This window comes from Tasmannia lanceolata, unplaced genomic scaffold (genome assembly GCF_043159265.1).
Source record: "Tasmannia lanceolata isolate RefF3 unplaced genomic scaffold, GAP_Taslan_0.1 ptg000013l, whole genome shotgun sequence".
Taxonomy (NCBI): Eukaryota; Viridiplantae; Streptophyta; class Magnoliopsida; order Canellales; family Winteraceae; genus Tasmannia; species Tasmannia lanceolata.
This window is the reverse complement of record NW_027518690.1, coordinates 25,830,288-25,852,657: the sequence shown is the minus strand read 5'-3', so window position 1 is coordinate 25,852,657 and position 22,370 is coordinate 25,830,288. Positions and strand designations below refer to the sequence as shown.

The 22,370-nt window shown below is 36.2% G+C and overlaps 1 long non-coding RNA gene, 1 other non-coding gene and 1 pseudogene across 3 annotated transcripts; 1 reads left to right on the top strand and 2 right to left on the bottom strand.

Moving 5' to 3' along the window:
• Positions 1-3,110: 3,110 nt before the first annotated feature.
• On the bottom strand, positions 3,111-3,217 carry LOC143891507 (small nucleolar RNA R71). The gene has a single exon (XR_013255383.1). It is a non-coding gene; the product is annotated as a small nucleolar RNA R71 (small nucleolar RNA).
• Positions 3,218-10,647: 7,430 nt separating this feature from the next.
• LOC143889610 (uncharacterized) lies at positions 10,648-15,017 on the bottom strand. The gene is made up of 3 exons (XR_013254868.1): positions 14,877-15,017; positions 11,128-11,226; positions 10,648-10,926 (listed from the first exon to the last, which is right to left on the bottom strand). It is a non-coding gene; the product is annotated as an uncharacterized LOC143889610 (long non-coding RNA).
• Positions 15,018-15,543: 526 nt separating this feature from the next.
• Positions 15,544-21,844, top strand: LOC143889976 (SNAP25 homologous protein SNAP33-like; annotated as a pseudogene). The gene is made up of 6 exons (XR_013255070.1): positions 15,544-15,748; positions 16,689-17,279; positions 19,445-19,538; positions 19,621-19,754; positions 19,896-19,993; positions 21,544-21,844. The product of XR_013255070.1 is annotated as an SNAP25 homologous protein SNAP33-like (transcript).
• The last annotated feature ends 526 nt before the right edge of the window (positions 21,845-22,370 follow it).

Here is a 22,370-nt window from a genome sequence, read left to right as displayed (position 1 = left end):
AGAAAATCAACACTCTGTGGAGAAGTACTTGATGAGAATCATATATTCCATCATGTTTCTTATGTTGATAATAATTATCTTTTTGTACTCGTTGATGAACACATTTATGTGTGAATGGTAGTGATAGGAAACACACATATTTTGTCCTTTAAAGCAGTGCTACTAAGGTATTTTCTTGTTTTTGGTGTTTCAGGGTTCTAAGTGGATTTTTGAAGGAATTGAAGCTAAAAGATGAAATATTGAAGAGAAATAACCAATTTCCAATGTTGGCTGAATTTCACAAGAGACCAAGAGGGTGGAAATTTTGACTATATATGATGATCCAGACCATTTGTTGGGCAACCCAACTGTTGGATTTGTTGATATATCCGGACAAGATCATATTATTGGAATTGTAATGTCCCAATAAAGTGAATGGTTTGGATCGGCCGTGGGAAATGATTTGAGGGGTTTTACTAACATTCATTAAAATTGATGGTTCGGATCAAGTTATGGAGATGAATTAGAGGAGTACAACCAATTTACATTATCGCCCACTATTTGGACGGTTAGATTGCTCTATGAAAACCACTATGGAGACTTTCATATTGGTGGTTTGGATCATGCCATGATGCGCAATTCATTTTCTCTAAAAGAGGGAACTACATTAGCATTTTTAGAAAGTGATGGAATTTTTAGAAAGTGATGGATCAAGAAAAAGTAAACATTCTCGAACATGGAAAATAGCATATCTATTCTTTGATAAATAGAAGCTTCACTTTTATAATTTGGGCCCACTTGAGGTTTGCCTCAATTCAGAAAACGTTGGGAAAAAGGGGTTGTGGTTACTAATTTGAAAATTCTAAAAACTTTGGAATTGTTGACCATGGCAGTGAGCAAGATGCCATGTATAGAATTTTCTTGTTCTATTCTTGCTTCAAGAAATCACATGCAGCCACTTTTTGGAAGGCAATATTTCCTAATTGCTACACATGCATACTCACGTGGGACCCACTTGGACATGGGTAAAAATATAGCATGCATGCAGCCCACGTTTTTGAATTTGTAAGAAAAGAAATACTTTGCAATTTTCTACATGCAATGGTGGGACCCACGTGTGGCTCTCTCTATTGGATTGGGAAAGCATCCCACGTTTTTGGTTTTTGGCTTGCAATATATATTATATAATATAAGTGGAACCCACCAAAGAAGGAAACAAAGAGTTGCCAAATTCTCCACCTTTCCCACGTATTTTCTAATTGCATGTAATTTATATATATTCAATTATGTGGGACCCACTTGCATTTGCTAAAATTCATTCCCTTTATGTATGAGATTTTATATGGTGTATAATATATGCATAATCATTCTATTTCGTCTTGTAGCAAAAATCTTAACCCATATTCCTACGTTGGAAGGTCAAAAAGGAAGAGACAACTTACCAAAAATGGGTGCTAAGTTGCTGAAATTGTGAAGAAAGAAAAGAGTAAGTTTGCTCTTACCAACAAATACTAAAAGTTTCAGAAATTGCCAAAGACAGGTGGGGTTGCCAAAAATACAAAAGATGCCAAGATTGTGTCTTTTCTTGGAGATAAAAATAGAAGGGGAAGAAAGCTACATATGGGAAAAAAGAAGACATTCTTTTCACTCTATTTTTTTCTCTTTTTCTCTCCACTACTCTCAAGCTCTCTCCCTTAGGTTTTCTTGTTCTTTTCTTTTTCTTTTTCTTTTCAACTCTCAATCCAAGGCATCATCACCACCATTCAAACTCAAGGTGACATTAAAGCTTGAAGGAGGAAGATGCAACCAAAGTTGGAGGAGAAAAAGACTAAGTTCTATTTAATTTTTGTTATTTATTTTAAGTTCAATTTCATGTAATTTTGTTTCAATTCAAGTTAGTGAAGAAGTAATTAGTTTTTGTTTAATTTTCTTTCAAGTTCTATATGGCAATTCTTCTCCCATCTATCTCGTTTATTTTTGTTTTTCTTCCCTTCTTCATGAGTAACTAAATCCTATTTACTTAGGGTTTAGTTGAAACCATGGGGAAGGAGAAATAACTACAATTAAATCAATCTACTCAATTGAAAAATTGTGTAGGAGTTTGTGTTTGGAAAATCCCAATCATTCATGCCATTGGCTTTTCCCTTTCGTATGAATAATTGTTGATTAACAAATATAAAGTTCTATATAATCAATGTAAATTGGAGAGTGGGTTTGATTAATTACTTATAAGGAATGACATCCCTTTGATCTTATTCTTTATTGACTAGTTAATCGAATTTTCAACCCAATTCAAGAGTTGTTTTAATTAATCAATTTAATCCAAACCCATGGTGGATTCTAACCCTAAGTAATCTTTTATATTGAATTAAGGTTTTTACACTATTCTAAATTACTTTTGCAATTTTTCAATTAACTTAGGCCTTTAGAATTTTAGTTTTCTAATTAGATTAGATAAGTAGTTAATCAAGATCATTAGAATTTTGGTACACTTTGCCTAAATTAAGATTTCCAAATCAAGATCATAGTTGAATTTGATTCTTAGATTGAATAGAATATAAGCTTATATATAGTGTTGGCTCCGAGGTCTAAGTCCACGGAAATCCTGAGTCTATTCCAGGCAACATTATATCATAGCTAGTATTCTAATCGGTAAAAGAATAGGATTGACAACTAGATTTCTCTTCCTTGAGTTCGACCCGTATTTACACGATCCGTGCACTTGCGGTTATTTAATATTTCAATCAAGTCTCTCTTCCCCGGCAGCGGCGCCAAAAAGTTTACGCGATCGCTTCTATCCGGCCCGAACCGCGCAACCTTCTTGCATTAGATTGCCAGTTGCGCAGGGCAATAATTTTGAGCTAAAATCGCAATTTATTTCTTTGCTTCCTCATTTTCATGGCCTCCCTTCGGAGGATGCTTATTTATTTTTGCGTGAGTTTGAAGATGTATGTGCTTTAATTAAGATGCAACAACTTACCGATGATGCGGTAAAGTTGCGGTTTATTACGTTTTCACTCAAGGAGGGAGCTAAAAAGTGGCTCTATGGCTTACCAACGAACTCCATCACCACTTGGGAGGAGTTCGCCGTCGCTTTCCTAAAAAAGTTTTTTCCATTACATAAAACTAATAAGCTTAGGAATGATATTTTACAATTCAAACAAAAGCCATTAGAGTCATTTTCTAAGTTTATGGAGAGGTTCAAGGACCTACTCCAAGAGTGTCCTCACCATGGAATTGATGTGTGGCATTTATGCCAAATTATTTATGAGGGCATAGATTACCAAACAAAGCAACTTCTTGAGTCCATGTGTCCTAACGGTTTTACATCTTTCACAGATGAGGCCGCGGCATGGAACTTCTTACTTGATTTGGCGGAAAAAACAAGAGAGTGGGAATCCACTCAAGAAGGTGAGAGAGCCAACACAGGTAAGGGATTTCTAATAGAGGGTGCCGTGGCTAAGGAGGCCCATCTTGATAGCCTAATCAAAAGGCTAGAAGCAATAGTTGTCAAAGGACCTTCACAGGTCCATCAAATTGCACATAGTGTTCCTATGTGCAATTGGTGTCAAGCCACGGACCATGTCATGGAAGAGTGCCCAACTCTTGCTAAATTTGGTAATTCTAATGAAAATGCAAGTGCCATGTTTTTAAATAATCCATATAGTAGCACATATAATCCGGGATGGAGGAATCATCCCAACTTTTCTTGGAATCAAGGGAATTATCAAGGAGGGCCATCAAATTTCCAAGGTCAAGGCCAATTTGGCCAACCTGGGCCCACCTTCCCTTCTATGAATGTTCGACCACCCCTAACCACACCTCCACCTTTTCAAAACCCAATTTTAAATAATGTTTCAAATCAGCAACCACCGGGTTTTCCAAAACAAGGGGAGTCGGCACGCATAACTTCCTTAGAAAAGAGCATAGAACTTCTCACTAGCACTTTCATGACAAGCCAACACAATATGGAGAAACAAATCTCCCAACTTGCCATGGCCTTGCATGAAAGGGAAAAGGGGAAGATGCCAAGTCAACCAGTTCCTAATCCAAGGAATGTGGCCATAAATGGGAATCAACAACCACAGGTAAATCAGTTGAATGCCATGCAACCAAACTTGCCGCAGCAGGAGCCCTCCGATCACTGTAACACTGTATTTGCTTTAAGGAGTGGCAGAGAATATCAAAGGGAGGAGGGCAGATCCGAACCTTCTAAAGATGCTCAAGAATCTCCACTTAAGGTAAGTAAAGAGTCATCCTCCATTGGTTCCGAAGAAGAGCCCGAACAGGTAAGTACAGAGCAGGCAGTTTCTCCACCTGAAAAAGAGTATGTGCCTAAAGCTCCTTTTCCAAGGAGACTTGCTAATAATAAAAATGTGGCTGCTAAGGAGAAAATTTTAAATATGTTTAAACAAGTGCAAATTAATATTCCATTGTTAGATGCGATTTCCGAAGTCCCGACTTATGCCAAAGTTTTAAAAGACTTGTGCACACAAAAGCGCAAGTCTAATGTACCCAAGAAGGCATTCTTGGCTGCAAACATTAGTTCCATCTTGTCTCAACAGATGGTGGCTAAGTACAAGGACCCGGGATGTCCTACCATTGCATGCACTATTGGAAATACTCATATTAATCATGCTCTTTTAGATTTAGGGGCCAGTGTGAATTTATTACCTCTTTCTGTTTTTAAACAATTAGGATTAGGAGAACTCAAACCCACCACCGTCACTCTTCAGTTGGCGGATAGATCAATGAAGAAACCGAAAGGGATGGTTGAGGATGTCTTAGTTAAAGTAGGAGAGTTCTTATTTCCTGTAGATTTCATTGTGCTAGAAACTGAGCCCGTTGCTAATATCAAGGATCAAATTCCTATAATTCTTGGTAGGCCTTTCCTTGCTACGAGCAACGCCTTAATTGATTGTAGAAATGGTTTAATGAAATTAACTTTTGGGAATGCTTCCATGGACTTTAATGTTTTTAGATTAGGTAAGCAACCTAATTTACAAGAAGAAATTAATATGTTGCACTCCTCTCCTGAGACTAATTGTGAAAATATTTTGAATGCAGGATTTGAAGAAGCTCTGGATGAAGAAGGCTTGGAGAATGTAAGAGATATAGGGGACTCCTTTTCTGATGACCTTAGCATCCAACAAATAGAATTTGGAGCATCCCTATTTCCGCCCCTTCCCAAGTCTCCACCCAAAAAGGCCCCACAGTTAAATTTGCCGCCTTTGCATTCAAATTTAAGAAAAGCATATTTGGGTAAGACTTGCACATCTCCTGTGACAATCAAAATGGACTTAAACTCGACCCAACAAGAAGAGTTAATTAATTTTTTAAAAGAAAATAAGGACTCTACTTGGAAGGACAAGTTTCATTTACTCAGATTGAAGTCCTTTGTTGAGTTACCAAGATCTAATTTAGAAGAGGTCATGGATCTTCATGAGCCTCTTTATTCAAATCTCTCTTAAAAGAAAAAGGTATGCCCCTCTCTTCTCTTTATTGTCCTTGTTTCTATTTTTGCATGCATTGAGGACACTGCATGATTCAAGTATGGGGGGGTAGCTTTTAGAAACTTTCTTTTCTAATCTTTTCTATAGTTAAAGTTAGAAAATTTCCTTTCTTTTTATTTTTGGTAATTTTTCGCAAATTAGAAAGAACTTGGTATTCTTAGAAAGAAAGTTGTTCTCTTATTTTAAGAAATAAAGTTAGTGGATATTTTAATTTTGGAATTTGAAAAATTAGAAAGAATACTTTCCTTTCTTAGTTTTGTTTTCTTTTGGAATCTTTCTTTTTAAAAGGATTTGAATAAGAAATAGAAATAGAAACTTGCTTTTTATATGGTATGGATAAAAAGGAAAGAAAGGTTGAAACAAAGAAAGAATGAATGATTTTTAGAAAGTTTGCTTCTTGATTATAGTTTTGATTTGTAGCCTTGTTGACTTGAGCTATTAAGTCTGAAGGGTTTTTATGCCTAGTTCCTTAAAGCCAACTGGCTTCAGAGCAACTGACTGAAAACTCCATACATGGGTCAATTAGAAAGCTTAATAAATCAAAGCATTGCACGTAATCAAAAGTAAAGCTTGAACTCATATGCATCAATGTCTATGACATATGCAAATCAAAGATTAGTCGGACACTGCTTAGTAGCCTGGGTGTCTGGTGCATGCCCTGCATGTCATTCACGCCAAAAGCAGTAGAGGATTACAAAAAAAAAAAAAAAAGAGTTCTATTCTTAGAAACTATGGGAAAAGTTGAAAGTATGGTGGACCATATAAATTTGTAAGTTTTCTACGAAGTTTCCGAATCAAATTTCTTTTATGGTACGATTACATTAGAGGCAAGTTTAAGGGAGCAAAGTATGACAAATTCAAAAGAGGATTCCTTGATTAAAATATTTTTCTAATTTTTTTCAACTTGGGATAGGATGCAAAGTTTAAGTATGGGGGTATTCTTGTTCTTCTATTTTGAGCAATTTATCAAAGAAAAAGGATTGAAATTTTTTTTTGGCTTTACTCTATAGTGGGATTTGAAAGAAAAGTTTATTTTTAGAATTTTGGGTGTATATTCACTGCAAACACTCACGAGACAAAACTCGTCCACTAGGGTAACCTAGGGGTTTAAAGGCTTATTGCACCTGCTAAGTGCAATCGTGATTCCTACGAAAGTGAGTTAGGATTTTATTTTATTCCTATTTTGTTTTAGTTTTTCTTTTTGTTTGCTTGAGGACAAGCAAAGCTCAAGTATGGGGGAATTTGATGAACACATTTATGTGTGAATGGTAGTGATAGGAAACACACATATTTTGTCCTTTAAAGCAGTGCTACTAAGGTATTTTCTTGTTTTTGGTGTTTCAGGGTTCTAAGTGGATTTTTGAAGGAATTGAAGCTAAAAGATGAAATATTGAAGAGAAATAACCAATTTCCAATGTTGGCTGAATTTCACAAGAGACCAAGAGGGTGGAAATTTTGACTATATATGATGATCCAGACCATTTGTTGGGCAACCCAACTGTTGGATTTGTTGATATATCCGGACAAGATCATATTATTGGAATTGTAATGTCCCAATAAAGTGAATGGTTTGGATCGGCCGTGGGAAATGATTTGAGGGGTTTTACTAACATTCATTAAAATTGATGGTTCGGATCAAGTTATGGAGATGAATTAGAGGAGTACAACCAATTTACATTATCGCCCACTATTTGGACGGTTAGATTGCTCTATGAAAACCACTATGGAGACTTTCATATTGGTGGTTTGGATCATGCCATGATGCGCAATTCATTTTCTCTAAAAGAGGGAACTACATTAGCATTTTTAGAAAGTGATGGAATTTTTAGAAAGTGATGGATCAAGAAAAAGTAAACATTCTCGAACATGGAAAATAGCATATCTATTCTTTGATAAATAGAAGCTTCACTTTTATAATTTGGGCCCACTTGAGGTTTGCCTCAATTCAGAAAACGTTGGGAAAAAGGGGTTGTGGTTACTAATTTGAAAATTCTAAAAACTTTGGAATTGTTGACCATGGCAGTGAGCAAGATGCCATGTATAGAATTTTCTTGTTCTATTCTTGCTTCAAGAAATCACATGCAGCCACTTTTTGGAAGGCAATATTTCCTAATTGCTACACATGCATACTCACGTGGGACCCACTTGGACATGGGTAAAAATATAGCATGCATGCAGCCCACGTTTTTGAATTTGTAAGAAAAGAAATACTTTGCAATTTTCTACATGCAATGGTGGGACCCACGTGTGGCTCTCTCTATTGGATTGGGAAAGCATCCCACGTTTTTGGTTTTTGGCTTGCAATATATATTATATAATATAAGTGGAACCCACCAAAGAAGGAAACAAAGAGTTGCCAAATTCTCCACCTTTCCCACGTATTTTCTAATTGCATGTAATTTATATATATTCAATTATGTGGGACCCACTTGCATTTGCTAAAATTCATTCCCTTTATGTATGAGATTTTATATGGTGTATAATATATGCATAATCATTCTATTTCGTCTTGTAGCAAAAATCTTAACCCATATTCCTACGTTGGAAGGTCAAAAAGGAAGAGACAACTTACCAAAAATGGGTGCTAAGTTGCTGAAATTGTGAAGAAAGAAAAGAGTAAGTTTGCTCTTACCAACAAATACTAAAAGTTTCAGAAATTGCCAAAGACAGGTGGGGTTGCCAAAAATACAAAAGATGCCAAGATTGTGTCTTTTCTTGGAGATAAAAATAGAAGGGGAAGAAAGCTACATATGGGAAAAAAGAAGACATTCTTTTCACTCTATTTTTTTCTCTTTTTCTCTCCACTACTCTCAAGCTCTCTCCCTTAGGTTTTCTTGTTCTTTTCTTTTTCTTTTTCTTTTCAACTCTCAATCCAAGGCATCATCACCACCATTCAAACTCAAGGTGACATTAAAGCTTGAAGGAGGAAGATGCAACCAAAGTTGGAGGAGAAAAAGACTAAGTTCTATTTAATTTTTGTTATTTATTTTAAGTTCAATTTCATGTAATTTTGTTTCAATTCAAGTTAGTGAAGAAGTAATTAGTTTTTGTTTAATTTTCTTTCAAGTTCTATATGGCAATTCTTCTCCCATCTATCTCGTTTATTTTTGTTTTTCTTCCCTTCTTCATGAGTAACTAAATCCTATTTACTTAGGGTTTAGTTGAAACCATGGGGAAGGAGAAATAACTACAATTAAATCAATCTACTCAATTGAAAAATTGTGTAGGAGTTTGTGTTTGGAAAATCCCAATCATTCATGCCATTGGCTTTTCCCTTTCGTATGAATAATTGTTGATTAACAAATATAAAGTTCTATATAATCAATGTAAATTGGAGAGTGGGTTTGATTAATTACTTATAAGGAATGACATCCCTTTGATCTTATTCTTTATTGACTAGTTAATCGAATTTTCAACCCAATTCAAGAGTTGTTTTAATTAATCAATTTAATCCAAACCCATGGTGGATTCTAACCCTAAGTAATCTTTTATATTGAATTAAGGTTTTTACACTATTCTAAATTACTTTTGCAATTTTTCAATTAACTTAGGCCTTTAGAATTTTAGTTTTCTAATTAGATTAGATAAGTAGTTAATCAAGATCATTAGAATTTTGGTACACTTTGCCTAAATTAAGATTTCCAAATCAAGATCATAGTTGAATTTGATTCTTAGATTGAATAGAATATAAGCTTATATATAGTGTTGGCTCCGAGGTCTAAGTCCACGGAAATCCTGAGTCTATTCCAGGCAACATTATATCATAGCTAGTATTCTAATCGGTAAAAGAATAGGATTGACAACTAGATTTCTCTTCCTTGAGTTCGACCCGTATTTACACGATCCGTGCACTTGCGGTTATTTAATATTTCAATCACTCGTTATTGTAAATTACGAATGAAGACTCAATGAGATGGATGAAATCTTTCCTGTACTTGTTGTATGAAGTGTTTGAAACTTTTGGAGATAGCTACTTGTCTTTAAAAACTTGGATCAATGTTTAATGTGGTGGATGAAATCTTATGTTTGAAGAAACTTTGTTTGTGTTTGTCATGGGGGATGCATGGTGTCTCTTACAGATATAATCTTTAAGGAGTTGAGATGCTACATGTTCGAATAAATTCCAGGTTCGAATATGTTTGCAATTATTCTTGGAATGATTTGTAGCAGCTCGGATGGGCCATAATATGCAAGTCATCTAATGTATTGAATATTTGCACTCAAATACTTGATTTTAAATGCCCCATCTGTTGGGTCCAACTCTGAATGACTAGCGACCTAGAAATTACCCTGTTTTGTCCATGTTACACTAGTCAGAATGGGTGGTGCTTGATTGTTGTCTACCAACAAGAAATGGTAACTAAAGACAGCATAAACACTGCAAGTGTGATGTGGCATCCAATTGAAGTGACAGTGGTGAAAGTGTAGTAAGGGACCCCCTGTCATGTGTTTATAAGATTCTGTTATCTGTTTTCTCAATATGGTGGGCCCTGCATATGAGGGACCATAGTCTTGCAAATCATACTTATTGGAAGATCTTAGCCATCAAATTAATAAGATTTTATTTAGTCCAGCTTAAAGAAAAAAGAAGAAAAGACTCACTCCATCAAACTTGGAATGCACATTAAAGACACCCATAACATAGAAACATGGTTAAGGCCATATAGTGACGAGAAGTCGAATTGGAAAGAAAATGATTCAGAGAAGAGTCCAATTGGAAAGAAAATGATACCTGTAAGGCTATACCAGAGAAATCCATCCCCGGCGTTTGGTAAACCATTTTTTTGGAGTGATTCTTTAATTCCGGAGTACCTTCTAGTGCATTATGGCCAATATTTTTGAAGCTATGTGGAGTCAATTCTGCACTATGTATGATTCTTCAAGTATTGTGGGGAACTTCAAATATTTGAGTCACCAAACAGGTGTCTATTTTCGAAACCACTCTGGAGAGTGCAAAATACATGCAAGTGATTCTAGAGTTTTAGAAACAGAGAGATAAGAATAGTTAGCAAATGCAATCTCAGATTTTAGAAATCCAATCTTTTCTCTCTCTTTTCTTTCTTTTTTTTAACCTGCTTCAAAAAAAGTTTGGAAGCTGATTCACCCCCAATCTCAAGAACATTAACTATAAGATGTAAAGGAATTAGAGGGCTTTCTCCTTGGATTGTTCAATATTTTCATGCAGTGCAACCCAATGGTAGGAAAATGTCAAATCCCAACAAGAAATGGTAACCTGTTGAAAGTTCAATTACAAAATGTCAAAAGATGTACAAATTGGATTCTCTCTACTCTAAATTATACAAAACAACTTGCTAATCCACTAATCCGAGTCATTTTCATTGAAATAGCCTTCAGATAGCCTTCAAGGAGCCTTCAAAACCAACCCTGAAACAGCCTTGGAGCTTCATCATCCATTCCATGCCACTTGTACTACCTGCATTGAGAAAAAAACCAGGAAAAAATATTATTACTCTCTAATGAACAGGTTGTACATTTCAATGGTTCTCAAATTCTAAAACATACAGGGACAGAAATCTAATAATGCACTGAAATTTACATTGTTCAATGGTTCTCAAAACCAAAACAAAGTAGGAATCAGAGAGCAATATCACATAACTAGAGCAATATCACATACCTAGCTAAATAAGCAATATTAGGATGCAATATCTTCTTCTTCCTCTTCCTCTTCCTCCTCCCCCTCCTCCCTTGTACTCATCTCCTCCATTATACGCATCTATAGGCAGTAATAAACATTAACTCACATGGTTTAAAATTTTACAACATAAAAGAAGACAATCTTTACATTTGTAAATTTTTTAAAAAAAAAGCCTCCAAACCTTCTGTTTCTTTCGTTTTTGTTCGTTCTTAACTTTATTCTCACAAGTTGTTAAATAATGACCCATTTTCCCACAATAAGAGCACTTCCATTTCTTTCGTTCTTCTTGGGAGGTCTCTATTGAAGATTTCATCCGTGAAGCAATCTTCGGGCGGCCCTTGGTCTTCACAACTGGTGGGTCTCGGATAGTTATCTCCGGTATTTGACTACAAACAAAGTTTGACTGCACTTGGCTGCCAATGATTTCTGACTGACTTTGCTTCTTTTTCTTCTTTTGATCGACTTCCGCCAACAATGCATCGCACATTTCTTCCATCTTGTTGAAAAGAGTCTCATCATTATAAGATTCCTCGTCCAGTCTTCGTTGTTTTGCCTTTAGACACCACCTCCTTAACGGGGTTACGCCACTTTCCCTACCTTCTTCCCTTGTAGGAACTTTACCCAACACTTGATATCGTGCATCAACTGTCCATCTCCTAACTATGTAACCCTCAGGAATAACAATTAAACACTTTTTCTCGAATATTTTAAGTATATGTCTGCATAATATGCCTGAAGTCTCGAACATCACGCAGTCACAAGTCGCATTTACACATTCAGCATCGCTATATAGAACAATATGTCCTTTTTTGGTTTCAAAATCACCATCCATGCGTACTACATTGTATGTTGTGACATTCCCATCCTTACTAGCTTCTTACACTAATAATCATAACTTCTCTTAAGCTCCACCTGAAATAGCCCAAAAATAGCCCTTGTATAGTATTTTCCAGCCTCCTTTTCCAATGGGCTTAATGTTATCATTGTAGCCTTTGAATTTTTCGACTTAAAATCTTCCTCTGTTTCCTTCCTACGACGGTCAGCAAGCGCTTTCTCGTATTGCTCTAGGAAATCATGCAGAGAAGTCTTTTGGTTTACAAAACCATCGAAGTAAGCATTCATGCTTTCACTGCGCTGACTAGAAGTCATGCCTGCAGTGAAAGTACCTCGCCAATATGCTGGCACCCAATGAATCCTAAGCTCCCACATCTTGGAAAGCCAATGTTTCTCATCAATCTTATGCTTCTCAACTAATTTAGCCCATTCAATCTCACATTCATTTATTTCATTTGAGTAAAACCAACGATTGTAGTCTTTCAAAAACTCACTCTCTGACTCTCTCATTGTTGCAACATTCTCAACTAAGTGCCTCCTAATGTGCCACGAACAGAATTGGTGACGAGTATTTGGGAATACAGTCTTAATCGCATTCCGCATTGCCCCTTCCATATCAGTAATGATAGCTCCTGGAGCTTTTCCATACATGCATGTGAGCCACTGCTCAAATAACCACGTGAATGTCTCCCCGGTCTCATCAGCTAGGAGTGCACATCCAAACAGGATAGACTGCCTATGATGGTTGACTCCTGTAAATGGTGCGAAAGGCATTAAATATCGGTTGGTCTTGTACGTCACATCAAACACAATAACATCACTGAAGGTAATGTAAGAATCTCTCGCCCTCGCATCTGCCCAGAACATGGACCTCATCGTCCCATCTATGTCTAACTCCATAGAAAAAAAGAAATCTGGGTCTTCAGCTCGTCTCCGCTGGAAATGGTTGGCCACATTGACAGCGTCTTGGCCCATATTGCTCTTCCTCTTTACTTTCAAATGGGATTGCACCTGGTTCGTTGAAAGAACACCTAGGTCTCTATCAGATACAACATTAACACTCTTCACAATACCAGCAGGCATCATCCCTATGCCATGGAAAGAATTTATCAAATTCTTAACAGTCTCTGTCTTATGGAGTTGGTTATGAGAACGATGTAGGGATCTTCTAAGAGGAGAGGTATGTTCATGGCAATGTTTGTCTTGAAAGGTTGTTACTAACCACTTCTTATCTCTTAATTTTATGACCATCCTCGCTTCACAACCAACTCTGAGAATGCGACGTTCTTTTACTTCCTTACCAGCACTTCGCTTGTCATTTGGATCTTTTTTTCCCTCCTTCTCACATACGTATAACCTAGAAATCACATCTCCTGTTACCTTTGACTTGGTTGTACTGGATTTTCGTACTCCAAAACCTTTAGCCAAACCATACGCATTATAATACTGATATGCATCCTCACATCTGTCAAATACCTGGCCAAGAAAAGGCTTATTTTTTACCGTCTCCTCGTCATTTCCATTGTTGTCAACATCTATTGCATTATCTTCACCCCCATCCTCTAAAATTAACCTATTTGCATCTATGTCACTGATAGTTAAGCCGCAAGATTGCGACACGATGTCATTGACAAAACATGAGGACGTAGCACCAACATCTTCACTATGAAACCCACAACCATGTGATGAAGAATCAGCCATTTTAGGTACCTTAAGACAACAATGCGCACAAGATTCTAATTAAAATTAACAACGAATTCAGCATTTATAGATCCATTTCCTACAACTAGGGGTGTCAATGGATCCAGACGGTCCGATGGATCATCCGAATCCAAACGTTAATGAACGGGATCTAAACATATGAATCGGATCCATGGGCATATTTCGGATCATCAAATATGAGATCTGAAGAACAATCCGACTCTAGCCCGACCGATAAGGAATTTGAATGGATTGTGACTGTGACATAGGTGGATCCGACCCGAAGTGGATCCGTTGACACCCCTACCTACAACGACAAGGAAACCAAAATCACGCAACAGAACCCCAGAATTCATATAACCAGCTAATTCAAAGAAGAAAAAAAATGATGAAACAAAATAGAGAAGAAAGAAGAAGAAAGAGAAACCCTCAGTCATCAATCAAGAAATCACAAATCAAAAGGGGAAAAACAACAGATAAAGAAATTAAGAGAGAAAAGAGAGAGACCTGAGAGATCAACCAGTCCGGATCCATGCGCTTAACAAAATTAGAAGAACTTTCATAAGAATCGACCATAGAAGCCCTAACACCACAGAAACCCTACAAACAGAAACCCTAGACATGGGAGACATAGTTCCGTGGATGCACTCACAATCTCAAGAAAAAACCAAGAAAAAATTGAAACCTAGAAATAAAAGCCAAGAAATAAATTGAAACCCACAAATTAAAAACAAGAAAAAAAATCAAGAAATCGTAACCCAAAATAACTTTTCATTGGAATTGAAACCTAGCTCCTTCGTTGGGTTTTCTCTTTCAACCGCATAAACCCTAGATTATTTTTTTCGTTTGGAAGAGAAACCCACAATCTCAGCTTATGCTGGAATTGAAACCCAACATAAAAGCCAAAATCTCAACTTTTCATTGAAACCCAAAATAAAAGCCAAGAAAAAATCGTTGGGTTTTCTCTTTCAACCGGCTTAACTAGATTGTTTTTTCGTTTGGAAGAGAAACCCACAATCTCAGCTTATGCTGGAATTGAAACCCAACATAAAAGCCAAAATCTCAACTTTTCATTGAAACCCAAAATAAAAGCCAAGAAAAAATCGAAATCCAGATGCTTAGATTTCTGGGTTCACTCTTTCCACCCAAGAAAAAAATCAAAATCCAAAAGGTTTGAAGAAGAGAGGACTGACCTTTGTGGTTGTTTTCTCCTAAATCGGTAGAGAAGCTCGTGTGGGAGAGACGATGGGGGAGAGAAGCTCGTGAGCAGCGAAGGAAAGAGGGAAGAGGGAGAACCTTGGAAGAAGCCCTAGCTCCTTCGTTGGGTTTTCTCTTTCTCCGGAGCGAGAGAGAGACACGATTAAGAGAAAAATGTAAAAACAGGATACGATAGTCTTTTTGTATTTTTAAGTGTAAAAGAGGGGGGCTCGACTGTCATTTTCGATTTTTGTGTTAAGAATTTTCAGCGCAACAGGGCCCACATCTAACAGCCAATGAGAATCCTTATTACATGCAACCGCAGGTAAGTTTCCTGAGGTTACCCGCAGGAATCGTTTTCTCTCTCTCTCTCTCTCTCTCTCTATATATATATATATATATATATATATATATATATATATAAAAGAAAGAATTCAATTAAAAAAAAAAGAGAAAACTGTTGGTGTGCTTAAGCTTACCATTTTTTTTGGTGCGCTTAAGTTGTTATAACGCCTCCCATTCGTTTAAATGTTTGGGTCCCGCGTAAGTGCACCGATGGGACGCGTTATAACAACAAAATGGTGCGCTCAAGCTCATCAACAGTTTTCTCAAAAAAATAAAAATAATAATAAATAAAAAATAAAAAAAATAATAGCCAGACGGTCCAATTCTTCTCACCGATAAATCTATGCTGTCCTCTCCCATGTTTCCTTTTACCTTCTCTCTTCCCACCATCTCATTTAATCCATAGGTAGGAAACTCTTTGAATTTCTGCCTAAAAAAGGAGAGCCCTCTTCCCCTTTTTCATTTCCCTCATCTCTCTCATTCTCTACTAATACTTACAATCCTCTCCTCTTGAGGATTTCAGGTACCCTTATTCTAAACCATCCTCTGTCATTTCAATTTTTCTGCTTCTGGGTTTTGATTTCACCCCTCTATCATCTTAGGTTTTTATGTTTTTTCGTATTGTTTTTTTTATCCCCACGCCTTTTATTTGTGGGTTTTTAGAGATTTTAATCTTTGCTTCCTCTTTTTCTTAATTTCCTTTGTGGGCTTCCAAATCTTTTGTTTTTGCAATCTAGTCCTTTTTTTGGGAAATTTAGGGTACTGTTTTTTGTCGCTCGATTGTTTTTGTTCTAGGAAGCATAAATTTCAATTCTGTTTGGTTTTTTAATCTTTGCATCCTTCTTTTTTCTTAATTGCCTTTGTGGGTTTCCAAATTTCTTTGATTTTTCTGCCTCTTGATTGTTTTTGTTCCTGCAATTCGGCCCTTTTTGGGAATTTTAGGGTTCCATTTTTTTGTTGTTTGATTGTTTTTGTTCTAGGAAGCATAAATTTCAATTTTGTTTTCTTATTTCTAGGTTTTGATTATTGTATTCTTTTATATTGGTTCTTGCAACTCTGTAATCTAGTACTAGTTGTATTTTTGCAATCTTTTAATTTTCAGTACTTTTGTATTTGTGCTCTTATCTCCTTATAGAAATCCACTTTCTCCTCTTTGTTAGGTCATTTATGCGTTTTTCTATCTTGACCGTTTGCGAATTTCAAGACTTCTTTTCTAATATCTCCATTCATTTCAGTTTTTCCTCTGGCTTTTCAATTTTACTATGGTATTCTTTTATGTTTATTTCTACAATTTATTTTTTAATTGTTCTTTTTGAGTTCCATCCCATTGGTTTTAGGTATATGCCCCCTGCTTCTTTTTTTCTTTTTCTGGTCTTCTCTTCATTATCTTTTGTGTTGATTCTTGAGCATTTTTTCTTCTTTTTGTTTATCCGCTGTTTAATTTAGATCATTGATATTCTTAGGTACCTTGAAGATTACTGCATTGGTTCAAGTTTCAGAATTGTAGGACTCCTATTTGATTTTTGCAATCTCTTCTTTTGACCATCACATGTCTAAAACTGGGATAATGAAAACAGCTATGAATAAAACCACAAATCAACAGTCTGCCAATCCCGGGTTAACTGGTTCTAACCCTTTTGATTCTGTGACTCTGATTCTGATCAGAACCAAACTTTAAAACCCACAAGAACATCTGCTCATGTTCCCAGTAAAGAAAATCTCAGAACAGTCTTCTTAGTTACAATGAAGAAGAGGAGAGAGGTGCTTATTCCTCTGCCTCATCGCCTTCACATTCAGTTTCTTTGGCTGCAAAAAACCAATACAAGAATGATTTTCGTGACTCGGGTGGGTTACAAAACCAAACTGTGACAGAACTGGAAGGTTTTGCAGTGTACAAGGCCGAAGAGACCACGAAGCAAGTTAACAGCTGCCTGAAGATTGCTGAAGATATTAGAGAAGATGCTACGAAGACTCTGATAACCTTGCATCAACAGGGTGAGCAAATTACGCGAACCCATATGGTTGCTGCCGACATGGATCAGGACCTCAGTAGGGTAATGTTCTCTTTCCTTAATTCAATCTTGTGTTATATATTTATAGCATGTTGAACAAGAAATTATGCAACCATGTATATCTATGTAACATGAAATTCCATATTTTGAAAGATTGCCAACTGGGACATGTATTGAGAATTTGACACAGCTTCTAGGGCAATGCTTTATTCTATCTTTCCTTTTTTCTAGTTTTTTTAGTATTGTTTAATGCATTTCTATTTATCTGGGTACACATCCATACTTCTTATTTATGTAATGTTTGATATAATTATCTCTTCCCTGATGACACTTCAGAGTTCAGATATTCTTATTTCTGTAATGTTTGATATAATATCTCTTCCAAGATAACACTTCAGAGTTCAGATGTCTGAGTGTGGTTAGTGAGATTGCCGAGAATGACACCTGCTGTCCATGTCTGATGCAGACCAATAAAGGGTGTACTGTTTGGTTAATATATTTTCTGTTTATTTTGTCTTTCCCTTTGTGCCTACAGTGTTAAGTGATTGACTAGAAGGTATTACTTGTTGTCCTTTGTTATTGTTTTGTGATTGTATTTTATTTTCATTTAAACTGAGAAATAGTTTCTTCCATTTTGATATGGGATTTGGGAGTTGTTTCAAATTTAAATCATCATTTTTCAACAGTAGATAATCATCCCCGCAGAAGTGGAGTGATAAATATTACAAGGATCATTCTCACAGGAATGGACTAATAAATGTTCACCGCTCATCAGTTTCTTAAGGAATGCTACTGTAGAAACTCCTATTTCTAAATATTGGGGTTCACTGTGATTTGTGACTTTGGTTCATGTGTTTTTTAAGCCAAACCAATCATGTTTATACCCTAAGTTATCATGATTACTTCCTAGCTCTTATGCTGTTGCGATCTGTGTCTGCGTGTTCTGCTATCCAAAATGTCAATTCACTCTGTGTAACCCCAATTTAAAAAGCACAGTCTTTCTATTGTTTTGGGTTCAAAAAGCACAGCTTCTAACCCAATGAATTCCCAAAATCCGTATCCTTTAAGAGCACAATGGAAGCTCCTCATCGGACTGCTCAGAAGTTGTTTCTCCCTATGTTTCAGGACCTTCTTTCTGAAAATGTGTAAATGAAATTTGATTTGATATTAGGGACCATACATCCTAGTTTCCTGTTGTCATGTTGACTTGAAGAGCCTGAAGATTGGCTCAAACTCGCAGCTTCTCGGGCTCATATGACATTAACTGGTATATGGATGCAGTGTGTAACTGTCTATTATGCTTTTCCAATGCTTTTGTTGTCCTACGATACCTTCTCTTCCATATATAGGAGCTTGAGCTTTTGGTTATCCCACCCTTAACTGTGAAAGTGCAGGGAGGTGCAGCATCATTGTCACTCCTTTTTAAATCGGAGGATTTTTCATGTTCCTCTTGTTCTCATGTAGCCATTGTAATTTTCCTGTGTACATGTGTTTCATTTGTCCTCTATATGGATAATGTGGATATCCATATTTATGTGTTCCACATTGTTAATTGATTCTGTATTGATCCATCATTTAGATCCGAAGTTATCATTATGTTTAAAAAGTCATTGACTCCAGGTGCTGGAAAATATTGAGATAAATTGAGAGAGCGGGAGAGTGGGAGAGGGAGAGAATTGAGACGGGAGTGAAAAGATGGTCTGAAGTGGTTAAAATATTAGGGATAAAAACTCTATTTTGAGTAGAGTTTTTCTTTTGCTTGTTTTCAGCCGTTTCTCATCCTCTCCTCACTCGTGTCCTCTCAATTCTCTCCCTCTCCCACCCTCCTTGTCCATCTGCTGTGACTGGATAAACTAATATTCAATGAAAAATAATTCATGGCTGCCAAACATGGCCTAAATGTTATGCATCATTTATAAAGTTTTATTGGATAGGCTGTTGTAGTTAGGCTGCAGAAGACGGATTCTGTTGTTTATTCATAAATGTGCTTGACTGCGCCTTTAAAAAAAAAAATAATGAATGTGCTTGTTTAGTTATGCGTTATTTGTAAAGTTTTATTGGATAGGCTGTTGTAGTTATGCTACAAAAGACAAAATTCTGTTGTTTATTGGCTTTCTAATAACAATACCCAGCATTTACACATGCAGACCTAGTAAGCTATAATTCATAACAGGGAACACCCTCCTGATTTTTTGATGTTATTTTAGGGTGAGAAACTTTTGGGAAGTCTTGGGGGCCTTTTCTCCAAGACTTGGAAGCCAAAGAAAACTCGTACAATTTCTGGCCCTGTGATGACACGAGGCAAGTTTATTAGAACTTTGGTTGGTGAATTTGTTTTACCTTATCTATGTCTGTATTTGATTTTCGGTTGATTGATTTGCAGATGATCCAATCCAAAGAAAAGGAAATCACTTAGAACAGAAGGAAAGGTTGGGAATAGGACGGAGTGCTCCTATGGGGCAATCTAATCCTTGACAATATGCTTCTGAACCATCGAATGCACTAGAGAAAGTTGAGGTCTGTGTTGGTATTTTTATTGATTAAATCAAATTTAGATCACTATCTATTTGTGCACTAGGGGACCATACAGGACAACAACATTTGTGCGATTTATCTGTTTCTCTTGTTTGTTTCTTTTTTATTTTTTTCTAATAACAGGTAGAGAAGGCAAAGCAAGATGATGCTCTTTCTGATTTAAGCAATGTGTTGGGGCAGCTGAAGGATATGGCTGTTGACATGGGATCTGAGATAGAAAGGTCATTCCCTTTGCATGACATGAAATCGCAACATCCTTTTCCATTTATTCATTTAACAAGTCACGAATCTCATGATAACGTGAAATTACCCTATCGATTCAAAGATGCTCCTGACCAAATAAACCTTTTTCATCCAATCAATACTGACGGTAGGAAGACTACTTGGAACAGAATGAAAGAAACAAAAACAGAACTCCGCAAAAAACTAAAAAAGAACACAATAAATAATGTTGTAGTTGAGATTTTGTGACCACTGACCACCATTGCTATTCTCATAATCCATAATATAGAATCATCATTTGTGATAAGCTATTTCCTAACTGCTGCTATTTTCATAATTCAAAATATAGAATCATCAGTTGTGAGCATGGTTTTAAATTTTGACCGAAATTCGAAATTTAGGATTTCAGTCAGCCCCGAAACCGAAATCAGCAATAACCGAAACATTACAGGTTTTCGACTGAATTTTCGAAATTTCGTCCAAAATTTAAGGAAGTTCAACCCAAAAATCTCGATTATTTAAATTGTATAATATTTTTCCCGAAATTTCGACCGAAAGTACTGAAATTTAGGCCGAAATTTTGTATTAAATAAAATATTGTTTTTAATGGTTTTGTCAGATTTCGGCCGAAATTTCGGTTTCGGTGAGGGCTGAAACGCATACAGAAACCGAAATTTAAAACCATGGTTGTGAGAAGCTATTACCCTTGAATACTGTGATAATCCTTGATCTGACTAGTGTATACATATCAGACATTCTAATTTATTGTTTTATTTATTCTTTTTGTGATTATGAATTTGAAGAAAATATTGATATTTTGCGATTTAAAAAAAGAAAAGAAAATATTGATACAATGCTGGATGTTCTCATCAACCCTTAGTTAAATACCCAAGGTTATATTTTTTTTATTGTTTTTCGTTGATTGATTCTGTAGACACCCAATTTTGTAAAAACCGGCTCCCACAGATTCATACACAAAATCAAGGGTTCGACTAATCAATGTCTCTACACATAGTGGAAATTCATTTTCTTAATCTGTATCTTCAATTTTTGCAAGTCATATAAAACAAGGTTAAAAGTTAAAAACACACAGAATGCAGAGGATTATATGACAGTATTTTGATTCTGTTGGTTTTAAGGAAACATCAGTTGGGTCCCTTTCTTTATGGAGGTACTAGAGAACTGGATCCATTGAGGGACTGGATCACCAAAACATGCATATGCTACACGTCGATTGGTTGTACCATCAAGAGAGAGGATCTCTTTAAAGTTTAATCGAGCTCGTGGTTTTTCTTTCTGTCAGTTTGATAATATCTTTCAGATTTGTGTCTCATTTTCTATAATTATTTTCTTTTCTTTTTTCCCAGAAAAAAACAAACCTTTAACTCAGCATACTATTTACAAAACTGTAGGGTGCCAATAAGAGCTTGTTATGAATTTGCTTCGCTTTGTTATATCTTCTTCAAAGTTGTATTCAGACACTGTTATTTGTTCATTTGTTTCATTTCTGATCCTGTTCTGAAATGTCTTGTTTCTTTTATAATTGCAGGCAGAACACAGGTCTGGATCCATGATGATGTGGAGGAATTGAACTTCAGAGTGAAAGGTGTAAACCAACGTGGGCGTCGTCTGCTCGGGAAATAGACCATTGATTGAAGAGCAGTAGCTGGTTTTCAGCTACTTTTGCTGAGCTTCACCTGATTTCTTTATGCTTCCCTTACATGTATTGATTGTCTAGAATTTGGTTATACTGGCATTTTAGATGGGTCTCATGATATTTTACAGGGTTCTTCCTTTTTCTGGCATACAGTAAACCAAATGGAATTGTCTTAGACATTTACATATTGGTTCCTCTTCTCTGGCAAACAGCAAACCAAGTGGAATTGTGCCTATTTGTGTGCATGAGAGAGAGAAAGAGAGAGATCATACCAACTGATCGATTACTGGTTTCAGGTCACGATTCAGGGAAAACTTTTCAATGTTTTAAGCTTTTAGGCCCTGTTTGGATTAAAAGAAAAAATTTTCTGAATCAAATTTTTTTTCCCTTTCACAATTTCGAGAGAAATAATATGATTATTTAGAGGGATATAATCATAAATTGAAGGACCCCCTAAATAAAAATTGATTAGGGTTGGTTAAAATTATCTCTCGACCTGTGCAAAACAAAAAGGAAATCTTGAAATCCAAACAGAGCCAAATTAGCAGCACATCCGAATTAGCAGCAATCAGTTGCCTAACAGGTGAAACAGAGCAGTATAAAGTGATCATCTTTATGCAGCTCACAATTCTGAAATCAGAGCGGGCAGAATGGGTCAGACTTACCAAACACCATTCTCTGTTTTCTCTTTCTCTGATATAGGAAAAGTGCAGAAGCAC